Below are 19,706 nucleotides of genomic sequence, written 5' to 3'. Positions count from 1 at the left end.
GGCTTGTTTTGTTGTGCCTCCAAAAGGTCTTTATTATTCTAAAGTTAATTGGCCTTATTATCCTAATTTCATGCATCCATATACCTCTCATATGATATGAACCTTCAAATTCCTTATTCTATACCCCCATGTAGTATGGTACTTAACAAATTATCATGGAAAAAACGTAAGAAAATCAATCTTTTACGTAATCTAACCTATGATAGTAATTTCATAATCTTAGTATTATCTTGTAGAATACCTCTATTCATCATACACATTACTTCACATGAATCTTGCACCAATCCTCTTCTATTTACTCATAGAAATACTTATTGAATTCGGTTATCTTTAACCTTGCTATCCCTATTTCTTGACCTAATTTTTGCTCTAGCTCATGATTCCTTGTAGCCAGGGGTGGGCTTAACATTTCTCTTGAATTAGGAGACCTCTTCTTGATTAACATGGAAGGACTCATGTCCTTCTCGACACTTTCTATATAAGAAAAACTTTATCATAGTCTCTGGTTATAATTATAGCTTCTAAAATAGAGGATGGTTTTACATTCTCGATAAGGTTATTCAAAGGTAGATTAAGTTTCCAAATGAATTGATGGAGAAGAGTTACCTCATCTATCTCTGGAGCAAATCGGAGAAGTTTGGTGGTATTCTTTTAGGGTCTTCCTTTCTTGGGTTAGCTCCAAAAATTCATTCATTTTATCCTCTCAAAATCTTGGAGGACAAAACCTTTCACGAAGGTGTAATTTCATGGTATCTCATAAACTGATTCTAGCTCCAGTGGTAAGATTGACAACAGTGCTTCTAACTAATTCGGCAGTTCTTACGATTTTTAGACGAGCAAGGGTGAACTGGCTTCTTTCATTGTATCCATGGAAAGCTCAAAACTATCAAATACTTATCATAGCACCACATCTAAAGACACTCTGGATTAATATATGTGAGATCTTCATTTTTTTAAGAATTACACATCTGGTGCCTAGGGATTGACACATCCAAAGATTATCAGGATTAATATATGTGAGATCTTCATTTTTTTAAGAATTACACATCTGGTGCCTAGGGATTGACACATCCTAAGATTATCAAGATGATTGACACATCTCAGATGATTAGTTTTCTGAAAATTACACATCTAGTATCTTGGGATTAACACATCTAAGAGCATGATCCTCTAGGAATTACACATCCGAGACCCATGTTTGTTTGAGATGAGTTCAATATCTTGGATGATTGTCCTAGTAAAAAGCATCCAATGTGGATGGCATTCACACATCAACTATTCAAACCTTAATGGAGTTATAATCTTAATAATTTATAATATGCAAACTAATAAGATATATCTTGAAAATGTCTCTAAACAAAGTTTCGGTCTATCCTTCTATTCAGTCTCTCACTAGTTTCTTAATTTGATCACCCTATGTTTTTCCTCACAAAAGGTTTTCTCCCCAATCTTATTTCTCACATTTATTGTACAAATATCTTGCGTGTGCACCCCCAAGATACAAGCACAATTTCATAGGATGACTGTCTCAACATGTGAGGATATTCAAATCACTTCTATGGCCAGTAGAGATGATTGATTCGTCCTCATATGATAAACAATCACTTGTTTTAATCCCTTGATAGTTAACCTTTGAAAAACAAATCCTAGGAACTAAGATCGGCTCTGATACCACTTGTAAGGTTCCCCCCTTCCAAAAATAGGGGAAACACTTAAGATAGTCCACTAAGTCTTATCTTGGAGAAAATTTCCTACTCATCGACACCTTGACCATGCAGAGATTCAAGGATACGATTCATAGGTAAGACCTAGTTCTATCTCGTAGGGGGAGCATGGTCTTCTAAAAAAATCAAATCACCCATAAGGTAATTGATCATAATTTGGGCAACTACTAGTCTTTATTCCTAGAGATAACGCTTTTTTTTCCCTCATCCATGCAAGGCACAGCCGCCGCTAGCCTAGTCATCTAGAATAGAATTGTCCAAGAACCTATTTATCTAACGTAGGGCTTTCACTTAATATGTTGGAAAGCTACCCGACTAATCGGGTCCACCCGTCCGTAGGATGGTGTTGCCGTCGGGGCATTCCATCCTCCCACTTTCCACCCTACTCATGCATCAATTTGTTTTCTAATTAATCCTACCACACTGTTTGACATAAACAAACATGTTCCTTAATTAAGGCCCTTTTCACAAGGTTTATTAAAACAGCCTTTTTTCACAGTACAATAATGCCAAGATAAGATTTAAAAGAACAAAGTTTAAACATGAATCAATTTCATAAAAGCCAAACCGGCTCTCTTATTCTTTTCCTTTATACTGCCGATGATCTAGAATTCGGCCTTCCAGCCTTCACATGCTAGGCAAAACCCTCATTGTCGGCATTGTCGGCCGCCGCTGGCGAGGACTCAAGCTGGCCTGTCGCCCTCTCAGCTCCATCGCTTGATCCTCCTGCCTCTCTCAGAGGGATGTCTGTGTACTAGGGTGGGCTAATTCACCGCACTAGCCTGGGCCCTCAGAACTAGGCAGCATCACAATCACTCGCCTCAATCGGCAAACCTCATTCTCCCAATGGTATGAGGGATACCATGGGCCAACTCTGGGCCTTACTAACGTCTCCGCCGTCCAGCTACACAAGCACAAGAACGGGGCAGCGTCTAGGCAGGGAGAAGTTATACCTGTACCTTAATTTGACCAAGATAACAATCCATTTACTCACTAAACCATAGGACTAGGATCCATGTCACCTTCTTTAAGAAAACAATCCTTTTCACAAAGATTTTAGCCTTTCAACTTGAGATTGCAATAAGACATTCTTTATTAAGGCATATGCTATTGCTTAAAAGAATACAAACTTTAAATAGTAAATCAATCAAATAGATCACTATTAGTAATTAATAGAGAAGCCGGGGCCATACCTCAATCCCTAAGAATGATATATAATTGAAAAACAAAATATGTATATACCTTATAGAAATTTGTCGTTTATCGTTGTCTTTGCTGGTGGTTGACAAGAGCTTTAGAACTTGACATATGAGAATAGAGTCTTCTAATACGTTGTCTTTTGATTGAAATCATCCAATAATCTCCAAGCTTTATCTCCTCTTACTCATACTGTGACTCTTCTCTCTTTCTAAGGTCTATGGCGAAATAGCCTTCTTCTCTTACAGGGCTACGGGATACTATTCTTTCTCTAAAAGAAAAGCTATGGAGTTTTGGTCTCTTCCTCCGAAAGAGCATAGCAATCTAAGCTTCTTTTCTAAGATATTAGATAAGAATGAAGGGATATGTACATCTCAAACTCTAGGATTACCTTGAGGCTACTTGCTGTCTTCTCACAGTTTTCTCTGTGTAGAGACCCTGACAGAAACAACAAATTGTTTCGTCTTTTGATTGAAATCATCCAATAATATCTAAGGTTTATCTCCTCTTACTCATACTGTGACTCCTCTCTTTGTAAGGTCTATGGCGAAATAGCCTTCTTCTCTTACAGGGCTACGGGATACTATTCTTTCTCTAAAAGAAAAGCTATGGAGTTTTGGTCTCTTCCTCCAAAAGAGCATAGCAATCTAAGCTTCTTTTCTAAGATATTAGATAAGAATGAAGGGATATATACATCTCAAACTCTAGGATTACTTTGAGGCTACTTTTGCTGTCTTCTCATAGTTTTCTCTGTGTAGAGATCCTAACAGAAACAGTAAATTATTTCGGCCATAACTCTCTGATAAAAACTCAGAATATGGTCATATAACCAGTCAAAAGAATGGGAAGGCATTTGGTCTACAAGCTAACATGGGCAGAATAGGCAAAAACATCTGTATATAGCCACAAACGTACCATCTTTTTCATATCATATGAGAGGTATATGGATGCATGAAATTAGGATAATAAGGCCAATTAACTTTAGAATAATAAAGACCTTTTCGAGGCACAACAAAACGAGCCAAGCACATGAAATAAAGGACTCTTTAAGAACAATGTTTAGATAAAAGAAGATTTTTACCTAGTGGTGGGGACACCAATTTGAAAGAGACAGGAGGATTTACTTACATACTATCCCAGCTCGCGAGATGAGGACATCTCGAATCTTTTAAGTGGGGGAGATTGTAAGGTCCCTCCCAAGCCATGTATGTATGTGTCTCTTTTAATATAGATTTCAATAAGAAAATAGAGTGTAATTAGAGAAGAGTGAGACAACAAGGCTAGATTTCAATAAGGAAATAGAGTGTAATTAGAGAAGAGTGAGACAACAAGGCTAGAAACATTAGGAAAGTGTTAGAATAAAAATATTAGCTCCAAAATCCTAAAATAAAGAAGAACATAAGAATAGTTTTATTAAGAGATAAGTATCTCCAAACAAAGAAATTCGAATTTAGGTGATAAGAGGTTATATTTAGAGCACTTTTACATATGTAGAGTCCATGCATACTAAAAATGTGAAAAAAACAACGCGTTTCTAAAGATGGTGCATTTGTGGCTATATACAGACGTTTTTGCCTATTCTGTCCACGCTAGCTTGTAGACCAGATGCCTTCCCATTATTCTGACTGGTTATATGACCATATTCTGAGTTTTTATCAGAGAGTTATGACCGAAACAATTTGCTGTTTCTGTCAGGGTCTCTACACAGAGAAAACTGTGAGAAGACAGCAAGTAGCCTCAAGGTAATCCTAGAGTTTGAGATGTATATATCCCTTCATTCTTATCTAATATCTTAGAAAAGAAGCTTAGATTGCTATGCTCTTTCGGAGGAAGAGACCAAAACTCCATAGCTTTTCTTTTAGAGAAAGAATAGTATCCCGTAGCCCTGTAAGAGAAGAAGGCTATTTCGCCCCATAGACCTTAGAAAGAGAGAAGAGTCACAGTATGAGTAAGAGGAGATAAAGCTTGGAGATTATTGGATGATTTCAATCAAAAGACAAGGTATTAGAAGACTCTATTCTCATATGTCAAGTTTTAAAGCTCTTGTCAACTACCAGCAAAGACAACGATAAACGACAAATTTCTATAAGGTATATACATATTTTGTTTTTCAATTATATATCATTCTTAGGGGTTGAGGTATGGCCCCCGCTTCTCTATTAATTGCTAATAGTGATCTATTTGATTGATTTACTATTTAAAGTTTGTATTCTTTTAAGCAATAGCATATGCCTTAATAAAGAATGTCTTATCGCAATCTCAAGTTGAAAGGCTAAGATCTTTGTGAAAAGGATTGTTTTCTTAAAGAAGGTGACATGGATCCTAGTCCTATGGTTTAGTGAGTAAATAGATTGTTATCTTGGTTAAATTAAGGTACAGATACAACTTCCCCCTGCCTAGACGCTGCCCCGTTCTTGTGCTTGTGTAGCTAGACGGCGGAGATGTTAGTAAGGCCCAGAGTTGGCCCATGGTATCCCTCATACCATTGGGAGAATGAGGTTTGCCGATTGAGGCGAGTGATTGTGATGCTGCCTAGTTCTGAGGGCCCAGGCTAGTGCGGTGAATTAGCCCACCCTAGTGCGCAGACATCCCTCTGAGAGGCGGGAGAATCAAGCGATGGAGCCTGAGAGGGCGACAGGACCGGCTTGAGTCCTCGCCAGCAACCGACGATGAGGTGTATGGTCCCGTAGGGTTTTGCCCAGCATGTGGAGGCTCGAAGGCCAAATTCTAGATCATCGGCGGTATAAAGGAAAAGAATAAGAGAGCCGATTTGGCTTGTATGAAATTGATTCATGTTTAAACTTTGTTCTTTTAAATCTTGTCTTGGCATTATTGTACTATGAAAAAATGCTATTTTAATAAACCTTGTGAAAAGGGCCTTAATTAAGGAACATGTTTGTTTATGTCAAACAGTGTGGTAGGATTAATTAGAAAATAAATTGACACGTGAGTAGGGTGGAAAGTGGGAGCATGGAATGTCCCAAGACGGCACCATCCTACGGACGGGTGGACCCGATTAGTCGGATAGCTTTCCAACATATTAAGTGAAAGCCCTACGTTAGATAAATAGGTTCTTGGGATAATTCTATTCTAGATGACTAGGCTAGCGGCGACTGTGCCTTGCATGGATGAGGGAAAAAAAAGCGTTATCTCTAGGAATAAAGACTAGTAGTTGCCCAAATTATGATAAATTACCTTATGGGTGATTTGATTTTTTTAGAAGACCATGCTCCCCCTACGAGATAGAACTAGGTCTTACCTATGAATCGTATCCTTGAATCTCTGCATGGTCAAGGTGTCGATGAGTAGGAAATTTTCTCCAAGATAAGACTTAGTGGACTATCTTAAGTGTTTCCCCTATTTTTTGTTGAGATATCGAGCTCTAGTGAGGCGGTGGACACTGATGACCCGCCTGGGGGATAGGCCCCGCACTTACACCACTGGCATGGTTGGTGAGATCTTGGGTGATATGCGGCCAGTGGGATGACAGGCTGTGTGACAGCCATTCTAGAGACTGGCATAGTTATAGCGCCAGCTCATTTAGTCGGGTTCACACTATAGAGAACCCGTGTATGTATTGGTTGAGTACCTTTCATATTATTGTGTACTCTTATCTTTGTATATGGTGTGTTGAGTGTTGAGTAGAGAAGAAGAAGATTTTCAGCCTCTCACCTTGTGTGTTCTCTCTATTAGGGTTTTGGAAGTGTGTGTGTGTGCTTGCAAGAGCTAAAGCTCTCTTCCCCCCTGCATCTTTTCATGGTATCAGAGCCTGGTTCGTGCTAAGGGCTGAGCTGCAAGCAAGAGAACCACAGGAAGCGGTACGAGGGTAAGAGCTACAACTACTCTTCCCTATTGTGTTGGTGACTACACCCTTGTCGGGAGCTCTACGGGAGGCACCGGCAAACGATCTCTGATTGAGGAGCTTTCTTCGCGGGAGTAAAGCTACAGGGCAACTATACAGTCCTTCGAACTAATCTTTTCGGGCCGAAAACGCGTTTCGGGCGCGTCTGGACCTCCGTTTTTCAGAAAGCAGGCGATTTCGAGCACTGCGGGTAAGTCATCGATTCTCTGCAGAACTCTGTTTTAAGAACTACAGGAAGACAGATTGACTGTGCAGACACTGTGGGTGCTGCAAAGAGGTCTACAGTTGCCATTGGGTGTATGTATGCACATTGAAGTCACTGGTTGTGACATTTGAGAGTACAACAGTACCGCTGTGCAGAAAATACTGCAGGTTGTGCAGAAAAACCAGAGTGCAGTTTTTTGGTAAAATTGTGTGTTCAGCAAGATGTCTAATGATGGCATAACACAGATTGTGGCTGAGAAGCTGGATAAGAATAACTTCCATGCTTGGAGGTTCAGGTTGACAAATTTCCCTATGGGAAAAGGCTATTGGGACTACATACAAGGTGAGCATGAAGAGGCACCGGAGATACCGGATATAAATCCGACTGCTGCAGATGTGAAAGAGTTTAAAGACTGGAACCAAGGAGCGAGGAAAGTCATGTATTGGCTCTCCATTAGTATACAGGACACCATGATTGGGCATATTCAGGATGCCAAGTCCCCCAAGGAGGCGTGGGACACCTTGGTAAAGCTCTATGAAACAAATACCAAGGCACGCAAGATACAGTTGAAGAATGAGCTTCATACTGTGGAGAAAAAGAGCATGTCTGTGAATGACTATGCATTGAAGATAAAGGGTATATTGGAATCCCTTGCATCTATTGGTGTGTCAGTAGATGATGATGACAAGGTGGAAGTCTGTCTACGTGGTCTCGGGCCACAATACAAGGCGTTCAAGACGTCTATTCAGACTCGGGAAAACATTGCCAACTTTACAGATTTGGTGTCTATGCTGATTATCGAAGAGAAGAGCTTGGGTGAAGACCAACAGTCTTCACAAAGCAAAAACAGTTCAGAGCAACAGGCCTTCTACACGAGTTCAGGAAGAGGACGAGGTAGAGGAGGCCGTGGACGCGGTCAAGGAGGTGGCCGAACAGGTAATCAGAATTATGGTCAGCAGCAGCAGCAACAACAACAGTCCTAGAATCAACAACAACAACAACACGTAGGTGGAAGAGGCAAATTCAGAGGCAGGGGGAGTCAAAGAGGCCGTGGAAATTGGCAAAGGCAATATAATGATGCACGTGAATGCTATTATTGTGGTAAGCCTGGACATGTGCAGTCAGAATGTTATAATAAGCAGGCTGACATGCAAAATGGGAAAGTGCAGCAAAACAACTATGCATCCTCAAGCAGAAATAATGAGGATAATGAAAGGTTGTTTGTTATGCAGCATGTCGTGAATGCCATGTCTGAAAATGTGGATGCAGCACAAAAAGATAATGTATGGTATGTGGATTCAGGCGCTTCGAACCACATGACGAGTCATGGGGAGTGGTTCAAGGAGATGAAAAACCCGGAAAGACCAGGTTTTGTGGAAACAGGGGATGACACGGCTCATCCAATTGCCCACGTTGGAGATGTGCCATTATCTATGCAGGATGGCAAAGTGAAGTACCTTGCAGATGTACTTCATGTACCGAACATAACAAAGAATCTGGTTTCAGTTGGCCAGATGATTGAGCAGGGTTTGCAGGTTCGGTTTAACCCTGATGGATGTTATGTTGAAGATTTTAAAGACAAGTGCAGGTTGGTTGCAAAAGGCAACAGAGTGGGCAGAATGTTTACGTTGGATGTAGACATGCCTGAAATGAGTGCTGCAATGTTTGCAAATGGTTCAGGAGTTGTTGCAGACACAGACATATGGCATAAAAGGATTGGTCATGTGAATGTGCAGAGATTGAAGTCTATGCAGACAAAAGGAATTGTGACAGGGCTGCCAAAATTTAAAGTGGAAGGTATGCAGAAAATATGTGAAGCATGCCAATTTGGGAAGCAAACAAAGCATGTGTTTCCACGTAACAGGTATGTGAGCAGAAATGCACTAGATGTTGTGCATTCAGATGTATGGGGTCCTACGAAGACCGTGTCTATGGGAGGCTGCAGGTATTATGTGACTTTCATTGATGACCACACGAGGAAAGTGTGGGTATATTTCATGAAGGAGAAAAGTGAGGTGTTTACTCACTTTCAGAATTTCAGAGTTTTGGTTGAAAAGCAAACAGGAAAATATGTCAAGTGCCTAAGGTCGGATGGAGGGGGAGAATACTTCTCCAATGAGTTCTCTGAATTTTTGAAGAAGAATGGTATTCGGAGACAGTTTACATGCAGATACACTCCGCAGCAAAATGGAGTTGCTGAGCGGAAAAACAGGCACATTGCAGAGATTGCGCGAGCATTGATGGAAGAGAAGAATATGCCGCATTGCTATTGGGCTGAGGCTGTTTCTACAGCAGTATACATCATGAACAGGACTCCAACTGCAGCCATACATGATGTAACTCCAGAGGAGAGGTTTACTGGCAGAAAACCAGATTTGTCTCATCTGAAAGTTTTTGGATGCATTGCATATGTGCATGTGCCAGATGAGCTGAGAACTAAGCTGGATCCGAAAGCTGAAAAATGTGTGTTTATTGGATACTCCCTTGAGCAAAAGGGATACAGGTGTTATAATCCTGCTACACGTGAGTTGAGGGTAAGCAGGGATGTTGTCTTTGATGAGATGAGCAGCTGGTATGCTGCTGAAAAAGAAGCTGTCGGGGCTGATGTGAGTGGAAGTGTGGTTGCACAGAATGCAGGTCAGCAATCACAGTCTTTGAGTGGACCAGGAGAGTCCTCATCTAGTGGGTCTGTTGATAGACCATGGAGTGGCAGGCTGCGTCATAATACCAGTCCTGCAAATGTGATTAGTACATCACGTAAAGGAAAAGAGAAAGTGGTTGAGCCCCTTGGTATGCCTGACATTTCTGCAGGGCATTCTCATGTTGATGGAGAGTCTAGTGGCTCAGATATGAGCCTTGATGAGGAGCTTGGGATCCCAGCTATGAGAACACCTGGTGTAAAGAAGGCTATGGAAGCCATGAATGAAAAGCTGCGAAGATCAGGGAGAGTGAAGAACCCTGTGCAAAGATTTACATATGATGGTTATGTGGCACATCACTATGCATATATGGCAAAGGTTGTGCAGGTTGTTGAGCCCACATGCATTGATGAGGCTGTTGGAAATGTGAATTGGGAGAAAGCTATGGATGAGGAGATGGATGCACTATATGGAAATGAAACTTGGGATTTAGTGCAATTGCCAGAAGGCAAGAAAGCCATTGGATGCAAGTGGGTGTACAAAGTTAAACATAACAGTGATGGAAGCATAAACAGGTACAAGGCTAGATTGGTAGCCAAAGGATATGCGCAGACATATGGGATTGATTATGAGAAAACTTTCAGCCCAGTTGCCAAGATGGCAACGGTGAGAGTTGTGATAGCAGTGGCTGCGTCAAAGAAATGGTCTTTACATCAGATGGATGTAAAGAATGCATTCTTGCATGGGGATTTGCAAGAAGAGGTGTATATGTTGCAGCCACCTGGTTATGAGGATGTGGGTCACCCCGAGCATGTTTGCAGGTTGAAGAAAGCCTTGTATGGCTTAAAGCAAGCACCAAGAGCATGGTCTGACAAGATTTCTGAATATCTTGTCACTATTGGCTTTCATGTAGCCAATGCAGATTTCTCATTGTATGTGAGACATGGTGATAGAGGGGTTGTGCTTGTTGTCATCTATGTAGATGACTTGATCATTACGGGGGACCATGATGCAGAGATCTTTGATATAAAGATCTTGCTTAGACAGAAGTTTGAGATGAAGGATCTGGGGGAGCTCAGATATTTCTTGGGCATTGAGGTGATTAGGTCACCACATGGTATTGGATTACTGCAGAGACAGTATGGCTTGGACATGTTGTCCAAGTATGGTATGACAGGCTGTAAGCCTATTTCTGTGCCATTGGATCAGAATGGCAAGTTGAGTGCAGACTCAGGAGAGATCTTGGAGGATCCTACTATGTATAGGAGCATAGTAGGAAGTTTGATCTACATGACGATCACCAGACCAGATTTGAGCTATGCTGTTGGGTTGGTGAGTCAGTTTATGCAGGTTCCACGGAAACCGCATTTGGATGCAGTGAGACGCATACTGAGGTATGTCAGGTCTACTTTGCATTGTGGACTATTCTATGAGACTGGGACAGAGATATGTGTACATGGGTACACAGATGCTGATTGGGCTGGTAGTATCTCAGATAGAAGATCAACCAGTGGATTCATGTTTTCTTTGGGGAGTGCTGCTGTGACTTGGAGCAGCAAGAAGCAGCCTACGGTTGCTCTATCGAGTACGGAGGCCGAGTACAGAGGAGCTGCTATGGCAGCATGTGAGGTAGCTTGGTTGAGAAAGCTACTTGCAGATTTGGGTCTATCAGTGGATAGATAAGTTGTCATTTTCTGTGACAACATTAGTAGTATACAGTTGGCCAGGAACCCAGTCTTTCATGCTCGTACGAAGCACATAGAGGTCCACTACCACTTCGTCAGAGAGAAGGTCTTGGCAAGAGATCTTGACCTTGTTTATGTCAGCACAGAGGATCAGGTAGCTGACATTTTCACCAAAGCATTGGGTACAGAGAAGCTCCGCAGATTCAGAGCTTCGCTTGGTGTACATGAGATGGAGTTGAGCTCGAGGGGGAGTGTTGAGATATCGAGCTCTAGTGAGGCGGTGGACACTGATGACCCGCCTGGGGGATAGGCCCCGCACTTACACCACTGGCATGGTTGGTGAGATCTTGGGTGATATGCGGCCAGTGGGATGACAGGCTGTGTGACAGCCATTCTAGAGACTGGCATAGTTATAGCGCCAGCTCATTTAGTCGGGTTCACACTATAGAGAACCCGTGTATGTATTGGTTGAGTACCTTTCATATTATTGTGTACTCTTATCTTTGTATATGGTGTGTTGAGTGTTGAGTAGAGAAGAAGAAGATTTTCAGCCTCTCACCTTGTGTGTTCTCTCTATTAGGGTTTTGGAAGTGTGTGTGTGTGCTTGCAAGAGCTAAAGCTCTCTTCCCCCCTGCATCTTTTCATTTTTGGGAGGAGGGAACCTTACAAGTGGTATCAGAGCCGATCTTAGTTCCTAGGATTTGTTTTTCAAAGGTTAACTATCAAGGGATTAAAACAAGTGATTGTTTATCATATGAGGACAAATCAATCATCTCTACTGGCCATAGAAGTGATTTGAATATCCTCACATGTTGAGACAATCATCCTATGAAATTGTGCTTGTATCTTGGGGGTGCATACGCAAGATATTTGTATAATAAATGTGAGAAATAAGATTGGGGAGAAAACCTTTTGTGAGGAAAAACATAGGGTGATCAAATTAAGAAACTAGTGAGAGACTGAATAGAAGGATAGACCGAAACTTTGTCTAGAGACATTTTCAGGATATATCTTATTAGTTTGCATATTATAAATTATTAAGATTATAACTCCATTAAGGTTTGAATAGTTGATGTGTGAATGCCATCCACATTGGATGCTTTTTACTAGGACAATCATCCAAGATCTTGAACCCATCTCAGACAAACATGGGTCTCGAATGTGTAATTCCTAGAGGATCATGCTCTTAGGTGTGTTAATCCCAAGATACTAGATGTGTAATTTTTAGAAAACTAATCATCTCAGATGTGTCAATCCTGATAATCTTTGGATGTGTCAATCCCAAGGCACCAGATGTGTACTTCTCAAGAAAATGAAGATCTCACATATATTAATCCAGAGTGTCTTTAGATGTGGTGCTATGATAAGTATTTGATAGTTTTGAGCTTTCCATGGATACAATGAAAGAAGCCAGTTCACCCTTGCTCGTCTAAAAATCGTAAGAAATGCCGAATTAGTTAGAAGCACTGTTGTCAATCTTACCACTGGAGCTAGAATCAGTTTATGAGATACCATGAAATTACACCTTCGTGAAAGGTTTTGTCCTCCAGGATTTTGAAAGGATAAAATGAATGAATTTTTGGAGCTAACCCAAGAAAGGAAGACCCTAAAAGAATACCACCAAACTTTTGTTAAACTTCTCCGATTTGCTCCAGAGATAGATGAGGTAACTCTTCTCCATCAATTCATTTGGAAGCTTAATCTACCTTTGAATAACCTCATCGAGAATGTAAAACCATCCTCTATTTTAGAAGCTATAATTATAACCAGAGACTATGATAAAGTTTTTTTTATATAGAAAGTGTCGAGAAGGACATGAGTCCTTCCATGTTAATCAAGAAGAGGTCTCCTAATTCAAGAGAAATGTTAAGCCCACCCCTGGCTACAAGGAATCATGAGCTAGAGCAAAAATTAGGTCAAGAAATAGGGATAGCAAGGTTAAAGATAACCGAATTCAATAAGTATTTCTATGAGTAAATAGAAGAGGATTGGTGCAAGATTCATGTGAAGTAATGTGTATGATGAATAGAGGTATTCTACAAGACGATACTAAGATTATGAAATTACTATCATAGGTTAGATTACGTAAAAGATTGATTTTCTTACGTTTTTTCCATGATAATTTGTTAAGTACCATACTACATGGGGGTATAGAATAAGGAATTTGAAGGTTCATATCATATGAGAGGTATATGGATGCATGAAATTAGGATAATAAGGCCAATTAACTTTAGAATAATAAAGACCTTTTGGAGGCACAACAAAACGAGCCAAGCACATGAAATAAAGGACTCTTTAAGAACAATGTTTAGATAAAAGAAGATTTTTACCTAGTGGTGGGGACACCAATTTGAAAGAGACAGGAGGATTTACTTAGATACTACCCCAGCTCGTGAGATGAGGACATCTCGAATCTTTTAAGTGGGAGAGATTGTAAGGTCCCTCCCAAGCCATGTATGTATGTGTCTCTTTTAATATAGATTTCAATAAGGAAATAGAGTGTAATTAGAGAAGAGTGAGACAACAAGGCTAGATTTCAATAAGGAAATAGAGTGTAATTAGAGAAGAGTGAGACAACAAGGCTAGAAACATTAGGAAAGTATTTGAATAAAAATATTAGCTCCAAAAATCCTAAAAGAAATAAGAACATAAGAATAGTTCTATTAAGAGATAAGTATCTCCAAACATAGAAATTCGAATCTAGGTGATAAGAGGTCATATTTAGAGTACTTTTACATATGTAGAGTCCATGCATACTAAAAATGTGAAAAAAACAACGCGTTTCTAAAGATGGTGCGTTTGTGGCTATATACAGATGTTTTTGCCTATTCTGCCCATGCTAGCTTGTAGACCAAATGCCTTCCCGTTCTTTTGACTGGTTATATAACCATATTCTGAGTTTTTATCAGAGAGTTATGGCCGAAATAATTTACTGTTTCTGTCAGGATCTCTACACAGAGAAAACTGTGAGAAGACAGCAAAAGTAGCCTCAAAGTAATCCTAGAGTTTGAGATGTATATATCCCTTCATTCTTATCTAATATCTTAGAAAAGAAGCTTAGATTGCTATGCTCTTTCGGAGGAAGAGACCAAAACTCCATAGCTTTTCTTTTAGAGAAAGAATAGTATCCCGTAGCCCTGTAAGAGAAGAAGGCTATTTCGCCATAGACCTTACAAAGAGAGGAGTCACAGTATGAGTAAGAGGAGATAAACCTTAGAGATTATTGGATGATTTCAATCAAAAGACGAAACAATTTGTTGTTTCTGTTAGGGTCTCTACACAGAGAAAACTGTGAGAAGACAGCAAGTAGCCTCAAGGTAATCCTAGAGTTTGAGATGTATATATCCCTTCATTCTTATCTAATATCTTAGAAAAGAAGCTTAGATTGCTATGCTCTTTCGGAGGAAGAGACCAAAACTCCATAGCTTTTCTTTTAGAGAAAGAATAGTATCCCGTAGCCCTGTAGTAAGAGAAGAAGGCTATTTCGCCATAGACCTTAGAAAGAGAGAAGAGTCACAGTATGAGTAAGAGGAGATAAAGCTTGGATATTATTGGATGATTTCAATCAAAAGACAACGTATTAGAAGACTCTATTCTCATATGTCAAGTTCTAAAGCTCTTGTCAACCACCAGCAAAGACAACGATAAACGACAAATTTCTATAAGGTATATACATATTTTGTTTTTCAATTATATATCATTCTTAGGGATTGAGGTATGGCCCCGGCTTCTCTATTAATTACTAATAGTGATCTATTTGATTGATTTACTATTTAAAGTTTGTAATCTTTTAAGCAATAGCATATGCCTTAATAAAGAATGTCTTATTGCAATCTCAAGTTGAAAGGCTAAAATCTTTGTGAAAAGGATTGTTTTCTTAAAGAAGGTGACATGGATCCTAGTCCTATGGTTTAGTGAGTAAATGGATTGTTATCTTGGTCAAATTAAGGTACAGGTATAACTTCTCCCTGCCTAGACGCTGCCCCGTTCTTGTGCTTGTGTAGCTGGACGGCAGAGACGTTAGTAAGGCCCGGAGTTGGCCCATGGTATCCCTCATACCATTGGGAGAATGAGGTTTGCCGATTGAGGCGAGTGATTGTGATGCTGCCTAGTTCTGAGGGCCCAGGCTAGTGCGGTGAATTAGCCCACCCTAGTGCACAGACATCCCTCTGAGAGAGGCAGGAGGATCAAGCGATGGAGCTGAAAGGGCGACAGGCCGGCTTGAGTCCTCGCCAGCGGCCGACAATGAGGTGTATGGTCCCGTAGGGTTTTGCCTAGCATGTGAAGGCTGGAAGGCCGAATTCTAGATCATCGGCGGTATAAAGGAAAAGAATAAGAGAGCCGGTTTGGCTTTTATGAAATTGATTCATGTTTAAACTTTGTTCTTTTAAATCTTATCTTGGCATTATTGTACTGTGAAAAAAGGCTGTTTTAATAAACCTTGTGAAAAGGGCCTTAATTAAGGAACATGTTTGTTTATGTCAAACAGTGTGGTAGGATTAATTAGAAAACAAACTGATGCATGAGTAGGGTGGAAAGTGGGAGGATGGAATGCCCCGAGGGCAACACCATCCTACGGACGAGTGGACCTGATTAGTCGGGTAGCTTTCCAACATATTAAGTAAAAGCCCTACGTTAGATAAATAGGTTCTTGGACAATTCTATTTTAGATGACTAGGCTAGCGGCAGTTGTGCCTTGCATGGATGAGGGAAAAAAAAGCATTATCTCTAGGAATAAAGACTAGTAGTTGCCCAAATTATGATCAATTACCTTATGGGTGATTTGATTTTTTTAGAAGACCATGCTCCCCCTACGAGATAGAACTAGGTCTTACCTATGAATCGTATCCTTGAATCTGTGCATGGTCAAGGTGTCGATGAGTAGGAAATTTTCTCCAAGATAAGACTTAGTGGACTATCTTAAGTGTTTCCCCTATTTTTGGAAGGGGGAACCTTACAAGTGGTATCAGAGCCTATCTTAGTTCCTAGGATTTTTTTTTCAAAGGTTAACTATCAAGGGATTAAAACAAGTGATTGTTTATCATATGAGGACCAATCAATCATCTCTACTGGCCATAGAAGTGATTTGAATATCCTCACATGTTGAGACAATCATCCTATGAAATTGTGCTTGTATCTTGGGGGTGCACACGCAAGATATTTGTACAATAAATTTGAGAAATAAGATTGGGGAGAAAACCTTTTGTGAGGAAAAACATAGGGTGATCAAATTAAGAAACTAGTGAGAGACTGAATAGAAGGATAGACCGAAACTTTGTTTGGAGACATTTTCAGGATATATCTCATTAGTTTGCATATTATAAATTATTAAGATTATAACTCCATTAAGGTTTGAATAGTTGATGTGTGAATGCCATCCACATTGGATGCTTTTTACTAGGACAATCATCCAAGATCTTGAACCCATCTCAGACAAACATGGGTCTCGAATGTGTAATTCCTAGAGGATCATGCTCTTAGATGTGTTAATCCCAAGATACTAGATGTGTAGTTTTCAGAAAAATAATCATCTCAGATGTGTCAATCCTGATAATCTTTGGATGTGTCAATCCCAAGGCACCAGATGTGTAATTCTCAAAAAAATGAAGATCTCACATATATTAATCCAGAGTGTCTTTAGATGTGGTGCTATGATAAGTATTTGATAGTTTTGAGCTTTCCATGGATACAATGAAAGAAGCCAGTTCACCCTTGCTCATCTAAAAATCATAAGAAATGCCGAATTAGTTGGAAGCACTGTTGTGAATCTTACCACTGGAGCTAGAATCAGTTTATGAGATACCATGAAATTACACCTTCGTGAAAGGTTTTGTCCTCCAGGATTTTGAGAGGATAAAATGAATGAACTTTTGAAGCTAACCCAAGAAAGGAAGACCCTAAAAGAATACCACCAAACTTTTGTTAAACTTCTCCGATTTGCTTCCAGAGATGGATGAGGTAACTCTTCTCCATCAATTCATTTGGAAGCTTAATCTACCTTTGAATAACCCCATCGAGAATGTAAAACCATCCTCTATTTTAGAAGCTATAATTATAACCAGAGACTATGATAAAGTTTTTTTTTATAGAAAGTGTCGAGAAGGACATGAGTCCTTCCATGTTAATCAAGAAGAGGTCTCCTAATTCAAGAGAAATGTTAAGCCCACCCCTGGCTACAAGGAATCATGTGCTAAAGCAAAAATTAGGTCAAGAAATAGGGATAGCAAAGTTAAAGATAACCGAATTCAATAAGTATTTCTATGAGTAAATAGAAGAGGATTGGTGCAAGATTCATGTGAAGTAATGTGTATGATGAATAGAGGTATTCTACAACACGATACTAAGATTATGAAATTACTATCATAGGCTAGATTACGTAAAAGATTGATTTTCTTACGTTTTTCCATGATAATTTGTTAAGTACCATACTACATGGGGGTATAGAATAAGGAATTTGAAGGTTCATATCATATGAGAGGTATATGGATGCATGAGATTAGGATAATAAGGCCAATTAACTTTAGAATAATAAAGACCTTTTGGAGGCACAACAAAACGAGCCAAGCACATGAAATAAAGGACTCTTTAAGAACAATGTTTAGATAAAAGAAGATTTTTACCTAGTGGTGGGGACACCAATTTGAAAGAGACAGGAGGATTTACTTACATACTACCCCAGCTCACGAGATGAGGACATCTCGAATCTTTTAAGTGGGGGAGATTGTAAGGTCCCTCCTAAGCCATGTATGTATGTGTCTCTTTTAATATAGAGTTCAATAAGGAAATAGAGTGTAATTAGAGAAGAGTGAGACAACAAGGCTAGATTTCAATAAGGAAATAGAGTGTAATTAGAGAAGAGTGAGACAACAAGGCTAGAAACATTAGGAAAGTGTTTGAATAAAAATATTAGCTCCAAAAATCCTAAAAGAAATAAGAACATAAGAATAGTTCTATTAAGAGATAAGTATCTCCAAACATAGAAATTCGAATTTAGGTGATAAGAGGTCATATTTAGAGTACTTTTACATATGTAGAGTGCATGCATACTAAAAATGTGAAAAAATGGTTTTACATTCTTGATAAGGTTATTCAAAGGTAGATTAAGTTTCCAAATGAATTGATGGAGAAGAGTTACCTCATCTATCTCTGGAGCAAATCGGAGAAGTTTGGTGGTATTCTTTTAGGGTCTTCCTTTCTTGGGTTAGCTCCAAAAATTCATTCATTTTATCCTCTCAAAATCCTGGAGGACAAAACCTTTCACGAAGGTGTAATTTCATGGTATCTCATAAACTGATTCTAGCTCCAGTGGTAAGATTGACAACAGTGCTTCTAACTAATTCGGCAGTTCTTACGATTTTTAGATGAGCAAGGGTGAACTGGCTTCTTTCATTGTATCCATGGAAAGCTCAAAACTATCAAATACTTATCATAGCACCACATCTAAAGACACTCTGGATTAATATATGTGAGATCTTCATTTTTTTAAGAATTACACATCTGGTGCCTTGGGATTGACACATCCAAAGATTATCAGGATTGACATATCTGAGATGATTAGTTTTCTGAGAATTACACATCTAGTATCTTGGGATTAACACATCTAAGTGTATGATCCTCTAGGAATTACACATCCGAGACCCATGTTTGTCTGAGATGGGTTCAAGATCTTGGATGATTGTCCTAGTAAAAAGCATCCAATGGATGGCATTCACACATTGACCGTTTAGTTAGAAGCACTATTGTCAATCTTACCACTGGAGCTAGAATCAGTTTATGAGATACCATGAAATTACACCTTCGTGAAAGGTTTTGTCCTCCAGGATTTTGAGAGGATAAAATGAATGAATTTTTGGAGCTAACCCAAGAAAGGAAGACCCTAAAAGAATACCACCAAACTTTTGTTAAACTTCTCCGATTTGCTCCAAAGATAGATGAGGTAACTCTTCTCCATCAATTCATTTGGAAGCTTAATCTACCTTTGAATAACCTCATCGAGAATGTAAAACCATCCTCTATTTTAGAAGCTATAATTATAACCAGAGACTATGATTAAAGTTTTTTTTATATAGAAAGTGTCGAGAAGGACATGAGTCCTTCCATGTTAATCAAGAAGAGGTCTCCTAATTCAAGAGAAATGTTAAGCCCACCCCTGGCTACAAGGAATCATGAGCTAGAGCAAAAATTAGGTCAAGAAATAGGGATAGCAAGGTTAAAGATAACCGAATTCAATAAGTATTTCTATGAGTAAATAGAAGAGGATTGGTGCAAGATTCATGTGAAGTAATGTGTATGATGAGTAGAGGTATTCTACAAGATAATACTAAGATTATGAAATTACTATCATAGGTTAGATTACGTAAAAGATTGATTTTCTTACGTTTTTTCCATGATAAT

This window comes from Cibotium barometz, chromosome 51 (assembly GCF_041138505.1).
Source record: "Cibotium barometz isolate CiBa-2024 chromosome 51, ASM4113850v1, whole genome shotgun sequence".
Classification (NCBI taxonomy): Eukaryota; Viridiplantae; Streptophyta; class Polypodiopsida; order Cyatheales; family Cibotiaceae; genus Cibotium; species Cibotium barometz.
The sequence above is the reverse complement of the archived record's forward strand: the minus strand, read 5'-3'. Positions refer to the sequence as shown.